At 39.8% G+C, this 14,045-nt stretch overlaps 2 long non-coding RNA genes across 6 annotated transcripts in view; one reads left to right on the top strand and one right to left on the bottom strand.

The window, feature by feature from the left end:
- LOC144578448 (uncharacterized) overlaps positions 1 to 14,045 on the top strand; it is a 182,853-nt gene that overhangs the window by 117,508 nt on the left and 51,300 nt on the right. For both annotated transcript variants that reach the window (XR_013524265.1, XR_013524266.1), the window contains exons 5-7: positions 1,667 to 1,740; positions 3,239 to 3,405; positions 12,725 to 12,803. This is a non-coding gene — a long non-coding RNA (uncharacterized LOC144578448). The remainder of the gene's footprint in view (positions 1 to 1,666; positions 1,741 to 3,238; positions 3,406 to 12,724; positions 12,804 to 14,045) is intronic.
- Positions 4,090 to 14,045, bottom strand: part of LOC128928485 (uncharacterized) — a 254,034-nt gene continuing 244,078 nt past the window's right edge. For all 4 annotated transcript variants that reach the window (XR_013524263.1, XR_013524260.1, XR_013524262.1 and 1 more), the window contains one exon: positions 4,090 to 4,617. This is a non-coding gene — a long non-coding RNA (uncharacterized LOC128928485). The remainder of the gene's footprint in view (positions 4,618 to 14,045) is intronic.

The following is a 14,045-nucleotide window of genomic DNA, read 5'->3' as shown; positions in this document are numbered from 1 at the left end:
GTGTCATCAAATATATTACATTTTATCAACCCTATCTTTTTCTTACAATGTAGTCTCTCTGGAATCAGTATCATTTTACACTTAATATGGCATAAATGACTTTTTATTGAGGTAAAATTCACATAACATAAAATTCATCATTTTAGCCATTTAAAAGTATACACTTCATGGCTTTTGGTGCATTCACAATATTGTGTAACCACCATCACTACCTAATTCCAGAACAGGAAATTCTGTACCAGCTAAGTGGCCACTTCCCATCCCCTGTCCTCCCAGCCCCTGATAACCATTAATCTGCTTTTTGTCTGTCTCGATTTGCCTGTTCTTGACATTTCATATAAATTATGTAACACAGCATGTGCTCTTTTGTGACTGGCTTCTGTCACTTGGAATAAAGTTGTCAAAGTCTGCCCATGTTGTAGTATGAATCAGTCAGTCCTCATTCATTTAATGGCTGAATAATATTCTGTTGTACATTATTCAGCCATAACAAGGGTTGCATAATACATACAATTCCATTGACTTTATACACAGTTGTCCTGTTTCTAATATTATTCCCCCCCCCATTTAACTCCAGTATTTATCTAGCACTAGAGTTAATTGTAATGAAAGCAAGAGGCTGTTGTGGAGTGTCAATGCCCAGACCCCAAATAAAGGCAACATGGCTACTTAGCTTCTCTCTGAATTTAAGAGAAATGTATAGCTTTAATTGGGGAATTCAGAAACAGAAGCTAAGGTGTGTGTAAGACTGTATTGGTTGTTATACTCTTTACCTGCAAGCAACAAAGAACCAGAGTAACAGTGACTTAAGTGTGATGGGCATTTATTTCAAGCAATAAGAAGTCTGAAGCTAGTAAAGGAAGCATTGGTGCCATCCTGGATCCAGGCTCCTGCCATCCTTCTCTGCCACCCTTAGCTGTAGGCTGTCATTCTCACGTTCCTCGTCTCACGGTTGCAAGATGGCCGCTGCAGCTCTAGGCTTCACACCGACACTCAAGGTGGAAGGAGCAGTGTTTGAGCAGAAATGCAAGAGTTTTCCTGTAAATACCTAGAAGCCTTTTGTCAGCATCACTAACCAGACCTGTGTCACAGGGCACCGTATGTGCTAGGCAAAGATTTAATGGGATAGGTTTTCTCTCATTCTCTGAACAAACTTGTATTCTGTTAGACTGGGAAAGCGGAAGAAGGGAATTATCTGCAATAAGAGTTATTTGGGATGTGGATTTTATAGACATTATTTTTTCATAGTAGCATCAAATTGGATGAATGCTGGGAAATTATTCAGAGCTATGAGCCATCCAAAACAACTGCCATCACAGAACACAGTCCCCACATCCCATTGCTTTATAGGCTACTGTTTTGTTATTTTACACTACTGATTAGGTATCTAAATTTCACTTCTCTTTGTTCCTTTTTGCTAATCCAAAAAGAATTGAAAATGTTAGAGTGGACAGATATTAATGAGGAACATGCTATGTAATGATGAGCTTCAGGGATGCCTCGTGCTGCAAACATGAAGAGAACAATCATAGGCTCTAGGGTGCAGCAGAGAGGCACACAGGACTACAAAACCTTGCATTTGTCATTTACTATTTTGTTTGTAGGACAAGTCTCTTTTAATGTCTCATATTATTGACATAACTAACCCATGAATGCTTTTTTCCAGAGTTGATGACACTTAACAATATGTGCAGACAGGACCAGAAAAAGGTGTGGCGCCTTCCAGCCCATAAATCAAATGTGAGTCATGAGAATGCTGTCCATTAAACAGGAAGGCGGAGGTTTGGGTATGGAAGTAGGACATACATTAGATTCCACAGCAATTAGGTTTTTCCATAAAAGCAGCATCTGCTTTTGGGACTTCAAAGTAGAATAAAAGAGGAGCATTTAAAGGAGCTCTTGAAGAAGGCACACCAAGGTATTTGACTAATAGTAATGAGCTAACTAATACCTCCTATAATAAAGCCTGAACTGTGGAAGGGAATCATTGATCAACTTTCCAGGAACACCGTGTCACTGATACTACAGCTGCACTGTGTCAGCATTAGGACACAAAGACAGTGGGTGTGCAGATGTGTGTCTCTGTCACTTGGTTATATTCATTTATTACCGTTTCCATTTTATACATGATTCTAGTATAGGTCAGAGAAGCAAAGAAAGTCATCCCACGGGCTTGTTTTAAAATTTTACATGCCCAGTGGAAGGATTTCCCTTCTAACTTTGCTAGATTCTAAGCCTGAAATGAGGGGGAAAAAAACTTGATCTATTCAGGTTCCATATTCAGGTCTGATCTATTCCATAGGAGTTTTTAATAAGAAGACAGTGCAACTGTATATCCTGAAGGAGCATGGCAGGAAATCAAGGAACAAAACATAAATCTGACTGTCCCTCTGATTTCCCACTCTCTACTTGTAGGGTGACAGAGAAACTTTGATGGGACCTCAGTAATTTTGATTCTGTTTATTTTTAAAGGAAATAATATTTTCCTTCCAATATATAATTTAAGTATTTTCTCTATTGTGATTTTGCTTATGTCTGAGGAGATCCTTGGAAGTCAGGCAGAGATGAGTTCAAATCCTGACTCTGCCACTTAGTAGTTGTGCAGCCCTATTACTCAGCCTCACCAAATCTCCATATCTTAGCCTGAAAATGGGGCTAATAACATATGTGTTTTGCAGAGTTTGTTGTGAAGATTGAGTGAGATTAGGTAAAGTGCTTAGCACCATGCCTGGAACTACTAAGTTCTTAAATATAAACTGCAGATAAGGAGGCTTTGATCTGTGACTTCATATACTTCTTTAGGAAAGCATGTATTTTGTCACGAGGCGAGTACTTGATTATTAACAAGAATGGCCTCCCTCAACATTATGGATGCAATGCAGACGTCAGCACTGTGCACCACATCCATGCTTGTGTACATGCACTTATGAAAGGGAGCTGGACACTCTCACCTTCGAGTTGCCGTGAGGGTGAAATGAGAGCTTGTATTTTCATGCCTGACACATGGGGGTCTTATTAGATGTTAGCTCCCTTCCACTGTGTCCTCCAATTTCTGAGTCAGTCTGTACTTCCATAAGTGGTATCTTTTCTCTTAAAAGAACCATCGAGAAGTGGGGGGCAGAGGCAGGGGATCTTCCTCCAGGGCCCTTGAAGTTAGATTCTTACCTTGTCTTGGCTGATAACTCAGATATTTGGATTAACACAGCTAAGAGATATGTCGTCTCTCTCCATTTCACAGATTAGCAGGATCAGAAAATCAACATGAAAAAAAAACATTTACTGAGTGTCATTGCCAAGATGGCAAAATAGAAGGTAACCTGCTCATACCCGCAACGACAAGATGGGTACAAGAATTATTGTCAAGTCTACAATCAAAAGTCTGTCAGTGGAAGCCCCAGGATTCAGGTAGGAGTTTGTGAAGCCCCGAGAGGGCTCAAGACTAGGAGGTTGTTTTGAGAGTACAGACCAACAGCCAGGTCAGCTGATTTTCTGAGCTTACTTCCAGGTTCATGCCTGGAAATGGCCAAGCAAGTTTCTGTGTAGATAGGATAATTCCCCAACTACAGCAGGAGGGGCCAGAGCTGAGACTGGGACCCCTTGGTATCTGTGCTGTGGGATTGAGACTTGGCTACAGCCCTGTTTGGCCTTGAGCCTGCAACCAAAACTGTCTGCCAAGGAGTCCAGAAGAAATTGTGCATACTAGTGCCTTGGCAGAAAGCCTTGTCTGCCCACCGGCATCGGTCTCAGCAGTGAATCTGAAAGTGGCCCTGTGGTTCTGCTCCAGCCTTTCTCAGCTGATGTTTCAGTTCAGAGGTGCTTATACAAGGACCCAGAGGGAGACTTGCCTGTATCCCACAACCCAAAAGCCTGAGCGTCCCAAACACATTTGCCAACCTCTGCCTCATAGGAAATCCCAAGTGGGCTCAGTCTTAGCTCCACCCTGCCCTCTGCAGCAACCAGGGAACTATCCTATTTGTTGTGAGACCTGATGGGAGATGTGTCCTTTTCTGCCCCAATAAGACAGGCTCTTCAGCTTCCATCCCACAGCAGATTTCAAGGAGACCCAGTCTCAGCTCCAGCCCCTCCTACTCTAGATGAGAAACTATCTTATTTGTGCAGAAACTTGCTGGGTGACATGAACCTCTCTGAGCTGAGATTGGGCTCTCCAGCCTCTCATAGCAGAGTCCATGATGGGGCCCAGTCTCAGCTCTAGCCCCTACTACTGCAGTCTAGGAACTACCCCACTCATACAGAGACCAGCTGGGTGATGCATGCACATCGGAGACAATAAGATAGGCCCACCAGCTCCTTCCCACAGCAGATCCTGACGTGGTCCAGTCTCAATTCCATCTCCTCTTGCTGCAGTTGAGAACTGCAGAGAGCTGCTAGGAGACACACTTGTCTGGGCCACAGGACAGTTTTCTGGACTCAGGTCCCTCAGTCCAGTATCCTTCTTGGGTCTTCCTTAGGTCCATCTGGGCTGGAAAGCCATTGTCAACCTCAGAGTCCTCATGAAACTCATGGCAAGCCTGGGCTTGGAGTGTCCTCTAGTGTTGAGATGGCTGCAGTGGTCACAAGCTCAGGGAACAGCAGTCAGCTTAGAATCCAGAAGGCCCTCTGAAGGACAGGCACAAACAAAGCCAGGATGCAAAGACTAAAATTAATACCTAATTCCTAAATGTGCAGACATTGTTGCATTTCTACAGGCACCAAGAACATTCAGGGAAATCTGACTTCACAAATGAGTTAAAACAAGGTGCCAGAGACCAACCCTATAGTTATAGAGATGTGTGATCTCTCAGATAATTCAAAATAGCTGCTTTAAGGAGACTCAATGAAATTCCAAAAAATCAATTCAGTTATGTATCAGAAAAATTATTTTTTCTTTGAAAAAAGATTGTATTAATAAGCATATAGTGTATGTTTAGTTGCTATCCGTTTTATACCTATACTTTAAAATATGCATAATTGTCTTTTTGTATCTTTTAAAAATATACTTTAAGTTCTGGGGTACATGTGCAGAATGTGCAGTTTTGTTACATAGGTATATATGTGCCATGGTGGTTTGCTGCATCCCATCATCTACATTAGCTATTTCTCCTAATGCTATCTCTCCCCTAAGCCCCCACCCCGCAACAGGCCCTGATGCGTGATATTCCCCTCCCTGTCTTCATGTGTTCTCATTGTTCAGCTCCTATTTATGAGTGAAAACATGTGGTGTTTGGTTTTCTGTTCTTGTATTAGTTTGCTAAGAATGATGGTTTCCAGCTTCATCTATGTACCTGCAAAGGACATGAACTCATCCTTTTTGTATGGCTGCATAGTATTCCATGGTGTGTATGTGTCTATCATCAATGGGCATTTGGGTTGGTTCCAAATCTTTGCTATTGTGAACAGTGCTGCAGTAAACATAGGTGTGCATGTGTCTTTACAGTAGAATGATTTAAATCCTTTGAGTATATATGCAGTAATGGGATTGCTAGGTCAAACAGCATTTCTAGTTCTATATCCTTGCGGAATCACCACACTGTCTTCCACAATGGTTGAATTAACTTACACTCCCACCAACAATGTAAAAGCATTCCTATTTCTCCACATCCTCTCCAGCATTGAAGCAGCAATTAATAGCCTATAAACTACAAAAAGTCCAGGACTAGGCAGATTCACAGCCAAATTGTATCAGAGGTACAAAGAGGAGCTGGTACCATTCCTTCTGAAATTATTACAAGCAATACAAAAAGAGGGGTCCTCCCTAATTCATTTCAGGAGGCCAGCATCATCCTGATACCAAAACCTGGCAGAGACAACAACAAAAAAAGAAAATTTCAGGTCAGTATCCCTGATGAACATTGATGTGAAGATCCTCAATAAAATACTGGCAGATTGAATCCAGCAGCACATCAGAAAGCGTATCCATCATGATTAATTTGGCTTCATCCCCGGGATGCGAGGCTGGTTCAACATACACAAATCAATAAATGTAATCCATCCCATAAACAGAACCAATGACAAAAACCACAGGATTATCTCAATAGATGCAGAAAAAGCCTTTAACAAAATTCAATAGCCCTTCATCCTAAAAACTCTCAATAAACTAGGTAATGATGGAATGTATCTCAAAATAATAAGAGCTATTTATGACAGATCCACAGCCAATATCATACTGAATGGGAAAATTGGAAGCATTCCCTTTGAAAACTGGCACAAGAGAAGGATGCCCTCTCTCACCACTCCTATTCAACATAGTATTGGAAGTTCTGCCTGGGCAATCAGACAAGAGAAAGAAATAAAAGGTATTCAAATAGGAAGAGAGAAGTCAAATAGTCTCTGTTTGCAGATGACATGGTTGTATATTTAGAAAACACCATCATCTCAGCCCAAAATCTTAAGCTGATAAGCAACTTCAGCAAAGTCTCAGGATACAAAATCATGTGCAAAAATCACAAGCATTTTATACATACTAGTGTGTATAAAATGTAACTAGTAACAGACAAACAGAGAGCCAAATGATTAGTGAACTTGCATTCACAATTGCTACTAAGAGAATAAAATACCTAGGAATACAGCTTATAAGGGATGTGAAGGACCTCTTCTAGGAGAATGGAAAAACATTCTATGCTCTTGGATAGGAAGAATCAATATTGTGAAAATCGCCATACTGCCCAAAGTAATTTATAGATTCAATGCCATCCCCATCAAACTGCCATTGACTTTCTTCACAGAATTGGAAAAAAAGTACTTTAAATTTTATATGGAACCAAAAAAGAGCCCACATAACCAAGACCATCCTAAGCAAAAAGAACAAAGCTGGAGGCATCACACTACCTGATTTCAAATTATGCAACAAGGATACAGTAACAAAAACATTATGGTACCAAAACAGATACATAGACCAATGAGGCCTCAGTAATAATACCACACCTCTACAACCATCTAATCTTTGACAAACCCAACAAAAACAAGCAATGGGGAAAGAATTCCCTATTTAATAAACAGTGTTGGGAAAACTGGCTGGCCATATGAAGAAAACTGAAACTGGATCCCTTCCTTAAACCTTACATAAAAATTAACTCAAGATGGATTAAAGACTTAAACATAAGACCTGGACCCATAAAAACCCTAGAAGAAAACTTAAGCAATCCCATTCAGGACATAGGCGTGGGCAAAGACTTCATGACTAAAACACCAAAAGCAATGGCAACAAAAGCCACAACTGACAAATGGCATCTAATTAAACTAAAAAGCTCCTACACAGCAAAAGAAACTATCATCAGAGTGAGCAGGCAATGTACACAATGAGAGAAAATTTTTGCAATCTATCCATCTGACAAAGGGCTAATATTCAGAATCTATAAAGAACTTAAACAAGTTTACAAGAAAAAAACCATCAACCCCATCAAAAAGTGGGTGAAGGATATGAATGACACTTCTCAAAAGAAGACATTTACGCAGCCAACAAACATGAAGAAAAGCTCATCGTCACTGTTCATTAGAGAAATGCAAATCAAAACCACATTGAGATACCATCACATGCCAGTTAGAAGGTGATCATTAAAAAGTCAGAAAAATTAATAGATACATTGAAAATTTAAAAAAAAAAATCAAACAAAAATCCTGGAGCTGAAAAATACAATGAATGAAATGAAAAATGTAATATAGAGCATCAATAGCAGAATTAATTAAACAGAAGAATGAATCAGTGACAGATTATTTGAATATACACAGAGGAGAAAAAAAGAATAAAGAATGAACAAAGCTTACAGTATCTGTGAGACAGCATCAACAAGGAAGATATTCATTATTGGAGTTAAAGAGGGAACTGAGAAAGTTAAGGGTTAGAAAGCTTATTCAAAGAAGTAATAACAGAAAGCTTTCCAACCCCAGAGAAAGATACAAATAACCAAGTCAGGAAGGTCAAAGATCATCAGTCAGATTCAACCCAAATAAGAACATCCCAAGATGTATAACATCGAACTTGCAAAAATCAAAGACAGAGAGGATTGATTCTAAAAGCAGCAAGAGAAAAGAGGCAAATAACATATAAAGGGAGATCCAATACTCCTGGCATCAGACTACTCAGCAGAAACTTTTCAGGCCAGGAGGGAGTAAGACAGTAATATTCAGAGTGCCACAGGGAAAAAATGGCCAAGAATACTGTATCAATAAACGTTCTTCAGAAATGGAGAGATAAAGACTGTACCAGACAGACTTTATATTTATAGCTACCAGAACTGTCCCACAAAAAATGCTAAAGGAAATTCTTTAAACTGAAAGAAAAGGACTCTAATGTAATTATTGTTGTAATTGTGATAATTAAACCACTTATGTCTTTGGTAAGAATACTCAAAGACAAAACTATTAAAGCAATAATGAAAATAATGTGTTAGGAGATAGGCAATAACAAACGGTAATTGGTAACATCAGAAATTGTAAATGTGGAGGAAGAAGGGAGTTAATTTGTTCAGGTTTTTTGTTTCTTTGCTTTTTGTGATCAAAATTAAGTTGATATCAGTTTTAAATATATGTTACAACTGTAGGATGTGCTTTGTAAGTTTAATGGTTACTACAGAGCTAAGACCCATAACAGATAGACTAAAAATAAAAAGTAACAAACTAAAACTTACTACTAGAAAAAAAATCACTTAACCACAAAGAAAGGTAGAGAGGAGTTACATACAACTAGTAAACAAGTAACAAAATGGCAGCAGTGAGGCCTTATCTATCAATAGTAACATTGGATGTAAATGGACTAAATTCTATAATTAAAAAACAAAAAGTGGCTGCATGGATTAAAAAGAAGACCCAACAATATGCTGTCTACAAGAAACTCACTTCACCTATAAAGATACACTTAGACTGAAAGTGAAGGGATAGATGATATTTCATGCAATGGAAACAAACAAAAAAAGCAGGAGTAACTATATGAGCTAAAACAGACTTTAAAAATGGTAAAAGGAGATAAATAAGGTTATTATATAATGATGAAGAGTTCAGTTCAGTTAGAGGATATACAGTAGTAAATATATATGCATCCAACACCAGAGCACCCAAATATACAAAGCAAATATTAATAGATCTAAAGGGAGAGATAGACTGCAATGCAGCAATAAGAGGGGTTTTCAACACCCTACTTTTGACAATGGAAAGATCATCCAGGCAGAAAATCAACAAAGAAACATCAGAGTGAAACTGTGCACCCAATGGACCTAATAGACATTTACAGAATATTTCATCCCACTGCTACAGAATACCCATTCTTTATCAGCACATGGAACATTCTCCAGGACAGATAATCCATATGTTGGAACATGAAAGAAGTCTCAACAAATACAAAAAAGTGGAAGTCATATCAAGTATCTTTTCTGACCACAATAAACTATTAAGTCAATAAAATAAAGAATGTTAGAAACTGTACAAATACATGGAAATTAAACAACATGCTTCCAGGGAACCAGTTGGTCAGTGAAGAAATTAAGAAGGAAATTTAGAAATTTCTTGAAAAAAAAAAAAAAAGAAACAAAACATACCAGAATCTATCAGATACAGTAAAAGTAGTACTAACATGGAATTTTATAGCAGTAAACATCCACCTTTAAAAAAATAGAGACTCCAAATAAACAACCTAAGTATGTACATCAAGCAACTAGAAAAGCAAGAACAAACAAAACCCGAAATTAGTGCAAGGACAGAAATAATAAAGATTAGAGCAGAAATAAATGAAATTGAGACTCAAACATTACAAAAGATCAACAAAACAAAAAGCTGGTTTCTTGAAAAGATATACAAAATTGATAAACCAGTAGCTAGACTAAGATAAAAATGAAGACCCAAATAAAATCAGAGACAAAAAAGGAAACATTACAGCTAATATCACAGAAATACAAAGAATCATTAGAGACTATCATTAACAACTATACACAACCAAACTGAAATATCTAGAAGAAATGGATAAATTCCTGAAAACATACTCTACCATGATTGAACCATGAAGAAACAGAAAACCTAAACAGACCAATAACAAGTAATGAGATCAAAGCTGTAATAAAAAGCCTTTCCTTAAAAACCTGGGACCTGACAGATTCACTGCTGAATTCTAGCAAATATTTAAGGAAGACCTAATGCCAATTCTACTCAAATTATTTCAAGTAAGTGAAGAGAGACTCATTCTACCAGGCTAGCATTATGCTGATACCAAAACCAGACAAACACACCACCAAAACCAAAAAAACAAAACAGAAAACCAACTGTGGGCCAGTATCCCTGATGAACACAGATGTAAAAATCCTCCACAAATTACTAGCAAAAAGAATTAAAAAACATTAAAGAAAGCATTCACTATGATCAAGTGGATTCATCCCAGGGATGCAAGGATGGGTCAACATATGCAAATCAATAAACATGATACATCACAACAACAGATTGAAGGGCAAAAACCATGTGATTATTTCAATGGATGTTGAAAAAGCATTCAGTTAAGTTCAGTATCCCTTCCTGGAAAAAAAATCCTCAACAAACTGGGTATGGAAAGAACATACCTCACCCAGGCACGGTGGCTCATGCCCGTAATCCCAGCACTTTGGGAGGGTGAGGCAAGTGGATCACTTGAAGTCAGGAGTTCAAGACCACTCTGGCCAATGTGGTGAAACCCTGTGATATGGTTTGGCTGTGTTCCCACCCAGATCTCGAATTGTATCTCCCAGAATACCCATATTTTATGAGAGGGACCTGGGGGAGGTAATTGTATCATCGGGGTGGTCTTTCCTGTGCTATTCTCATGATAGTAAATAAGTCTCATGAGACCTGATGGGTTTATCAGGGGTTTCTGCTTTTGCTTCTCATTTTTGTCTTGCCACCACCATGTAAGAAGTGCCTTTTGCCTCTCACGATTCTGAGGCCTCCCCAGCCATGTGGAACTGTAAGTCCAATGAAACCTCTTTCTGTTCCCAGTTTTGTATATTCCTTTATCAGCAGTGTGAAAACAAACTAATACAGTAAATCGGTACCATTAGAGTGGGGCGTTGCTGAAAAGATACCTGAAAATGTGGAAGTGACTTTGGAACTGGGTCACAGGCAGAGGTTAGAACAATTTGGAGGGCTCAGAAAAAGGAAAATGTCAGAAAGTTTGGAACCTCCTAGAGGCTTTGATGCTGATAGTGATATGACAATAAGGTCCAGGCTGAGGTGGTCTCAGAAGGAAATGAGGAACTTGTTGGGAATTGGAACAAAGGCGAGTCTTGTTATGTTTTAGCAAAGAAACTGGTGGCATTTTCCCATGCCCTAGAGATTTGTGGAGCCTTTGAACTTGAGAGAGATGATTTAGGGTATCTCGTGGAAGAAACTTCTAAGCAGCAAACATTCAAAAGTGACTTGGGTCCTGTTAAAAGCATTCCATTTTAAAAGGGAAACAGAGCATAAAAATTCAGAAATTTGCAGCCTTGACAATGCAGTAGAAAAGAAAAACCCAGTTTTTGAGGAGAAATTCAAGGTGGCTGCAGAAATTCGCATAAATAGAAAGGAGTCTAATGTCAATTTTCCCAAGACCACGGGGAAAATGTCTCCAGGCTACGTCAGAGACCTTCATGGCAGCACCTCCCATCACAGGCCCAGAGGCCCAAGAGGAAAAAGTGGTTTTGTGGCCAGACCCAGGGTACCCATGCTGGTGCCCTGTGTCCAAGCCACTCCAGCTGTGGCTGAAAGGGGCCAACATAGATCATGGGCTGTGACTTAAGAGGGTGGAAGCCCCAATCCTTGGCAGCTACTACATGGTGGTGTTGAGCCGTGTACACAAAAGTCAAGAATTGAGTTTTGGAAATCTCGGCCTAGGTTTCAGAAGATGAATGGAAATGCCTGGATGCCCAGGCAAAAGTCTACTTGCAGGGCAGGGCCTTAATGGAGAGCCTCTGTTAGGGCAGTATGGGAGGGAAATGTGGAGTTGGAGCCCCCACATACAGTCCCCTACTAGGGCACTGCCTAGTGGAGCTGTGAGAACAGGGCCACTGTCCTCCACACTTCAGAATGGTAGATCCATTGACAGCTTGCACCGTGCACCTAAAAAAGCCACCGACACAGGCCTGTAAAAGCCAGCCCATGAAAGCAGCCAGGAGAGAGGTTGTACCCAGCAAAGCCACTGGGGCAGAGCTTCCCAAGACCATGGGAACCCACCTTTTGCATCAGCGTGACCTAGATGTGAGACCTGGAGTCAAAGGAGATCATTTTGGAGCTTTAAAATTTGACTGCCCTGCTGCATTTTGGACTTGCATGGGCCCTGTGACCCCTTTGTTTTGGCCAGATTCTTCTATTTGGAACAGCTGTATTTACCTGTATCCACATTGTATCTAGGAAGTCACTGGATGTTTTTTATTTTGTAGGCTCACAAGTTGGAGGGACTTGCCTTGTTTTAGATGAGACTTTGGACTGTGGACTTTTGGGATAATGCTGAAAAGAGTTAAGACTTTGGGGGACTGTTGGGAAGGCACGATTGGTTTTGAAATGAGAGAACATGAGACTTGGAGGAGCCATGGCATGATAAGGTTTGGCTGTGTCCCATCCAAATCTCAACTTGAATTGTGTCTCCCAGAATTCTAACATGTTGTGGGAGGGACCTAGCGGGAGGTAATTGAATCATGGGGGCTGGTCTTTCCCATGCTATTCTTGCAATAGTGATTAAGTCTCATGAGATCTGTTGGGTTTATCAGGGGTTTCTGCTTTTGCTTCTCTTCCTCAGTTTTCTCTTGCTACTGCCATGTAAGAAGTGCCTTTTGCCTCCTGCCATGATTCTGAGGCCTCCCCAGCCATGAAGAACGGTAAGTCCAATTAAATCTCTTTCTGTTCCCAGTTTTGGGTATGTCTTTATCAGCAGCATGAAAATGAATTAATACAGTAAAAGAGAACCCTGACTAATACATCTCATCTCTACTAAAACAATACAAAAAAGAGTAAGGCATAGTGTTGCACATCTGTCGTCCCAGATACTCGGGAGGCTGAGGCAGGAGAATTGCATGAACCTGGGAGGCGGAGGCTGCAGTAAGCCAAGATTGCGCCACTGCACTCCAGCCTGGGCAGCAGAGCAAGACTCCATCTCAAAAAAAAAAAGGATGCCCACTTTCACCACTTTTATTCAGTATAGCACTAGCCAAAGCAATTAGTCAAGAGAAAGAAATAAAGGGCATGCAAATTGGAAAGGAAGAAGTTGAATTATCCTTGTTTGCAAACAATGTGATCTTATATTTAGAAAAACCTAAAGATTCCACAAAAAAACCTATTAGAAGTGACAAATTCAGCAAAGTTGAAGGATATAAAATCAACATAGAAAAATCAGTCAAATTTCTATATGCTAGCAGCCAGCAATGTGAAAAAAAACCAATAAAGTAATCTTACAGCATCTACAAGTAAAATAAAATATCTAGGAATAAATTTAGGAGGTGGAAAACTTCTACAAGGAAAACTATAAAACACTGATTAAAGAAGTTAAAGAGGATAAAAAGAAAGGGAAAAACATCCCATGCTCACTTTTCAGAATAATTAATATTGTTAAAATAACAGTACTACCCAAAGCAATCTACATATTTGATGCCATTCCTATAAAAATACCAATGTCATTCTTCACAGAAATAGAAAAAAAATTGTAAAATTTATATGGAACCACAAAAGACTTCAAATTGCTAAAGCAATCCAGAGCAAAAAGAACAAAGCTAGAAGCATCACGTTACCTTACTTCAAATTATACTACAGGCTGGACGCAGTGGCTCACACCTGTAGCCCCAGCAGTTTGGAAGGCTGAGGTGGGTGGATTGCTTGAAGCCAGGAGTTTGAGACCAGTCTGGCCAACATGGCGAATCCCCTTCTCTACTAAAAATACAAAAATTAGCTGGGCATTGGTGGTGGGCATCTGTAATCCCAACTACTTGGGAGGCTGAGGCAGGAGAATCACTTGAACCTGGGAGGTGGAGGTTGCAGTGAGCTGAGCTTGTCCCACTGCACTCCAGCCTGGGCAGCAGAGAGAGACCCTGTCTCAAAAAACAAACAAATTATACTACAGAGCTATC

The sequence above is a fragment of the Callithrix jacchus genome, chromosome 11 (genome assembly GCF_049354715.1).
Source record: "Callithrix jacchus isolate 240 chromosome 11, calJac240_pri, whole genome shotgun sequence".
Classification (NCBI taxonomy): domain Eukaryota; kingdom Metazoa; phylum Chordata; class Mammalia; order Primates; family Cebidae; genus Callithrix; species Callithrix jacchus.
Note: the sequence above shows the minus strand (reverse complement) of the source record. Positions and strands in the feature narration are given on the sequence as shown.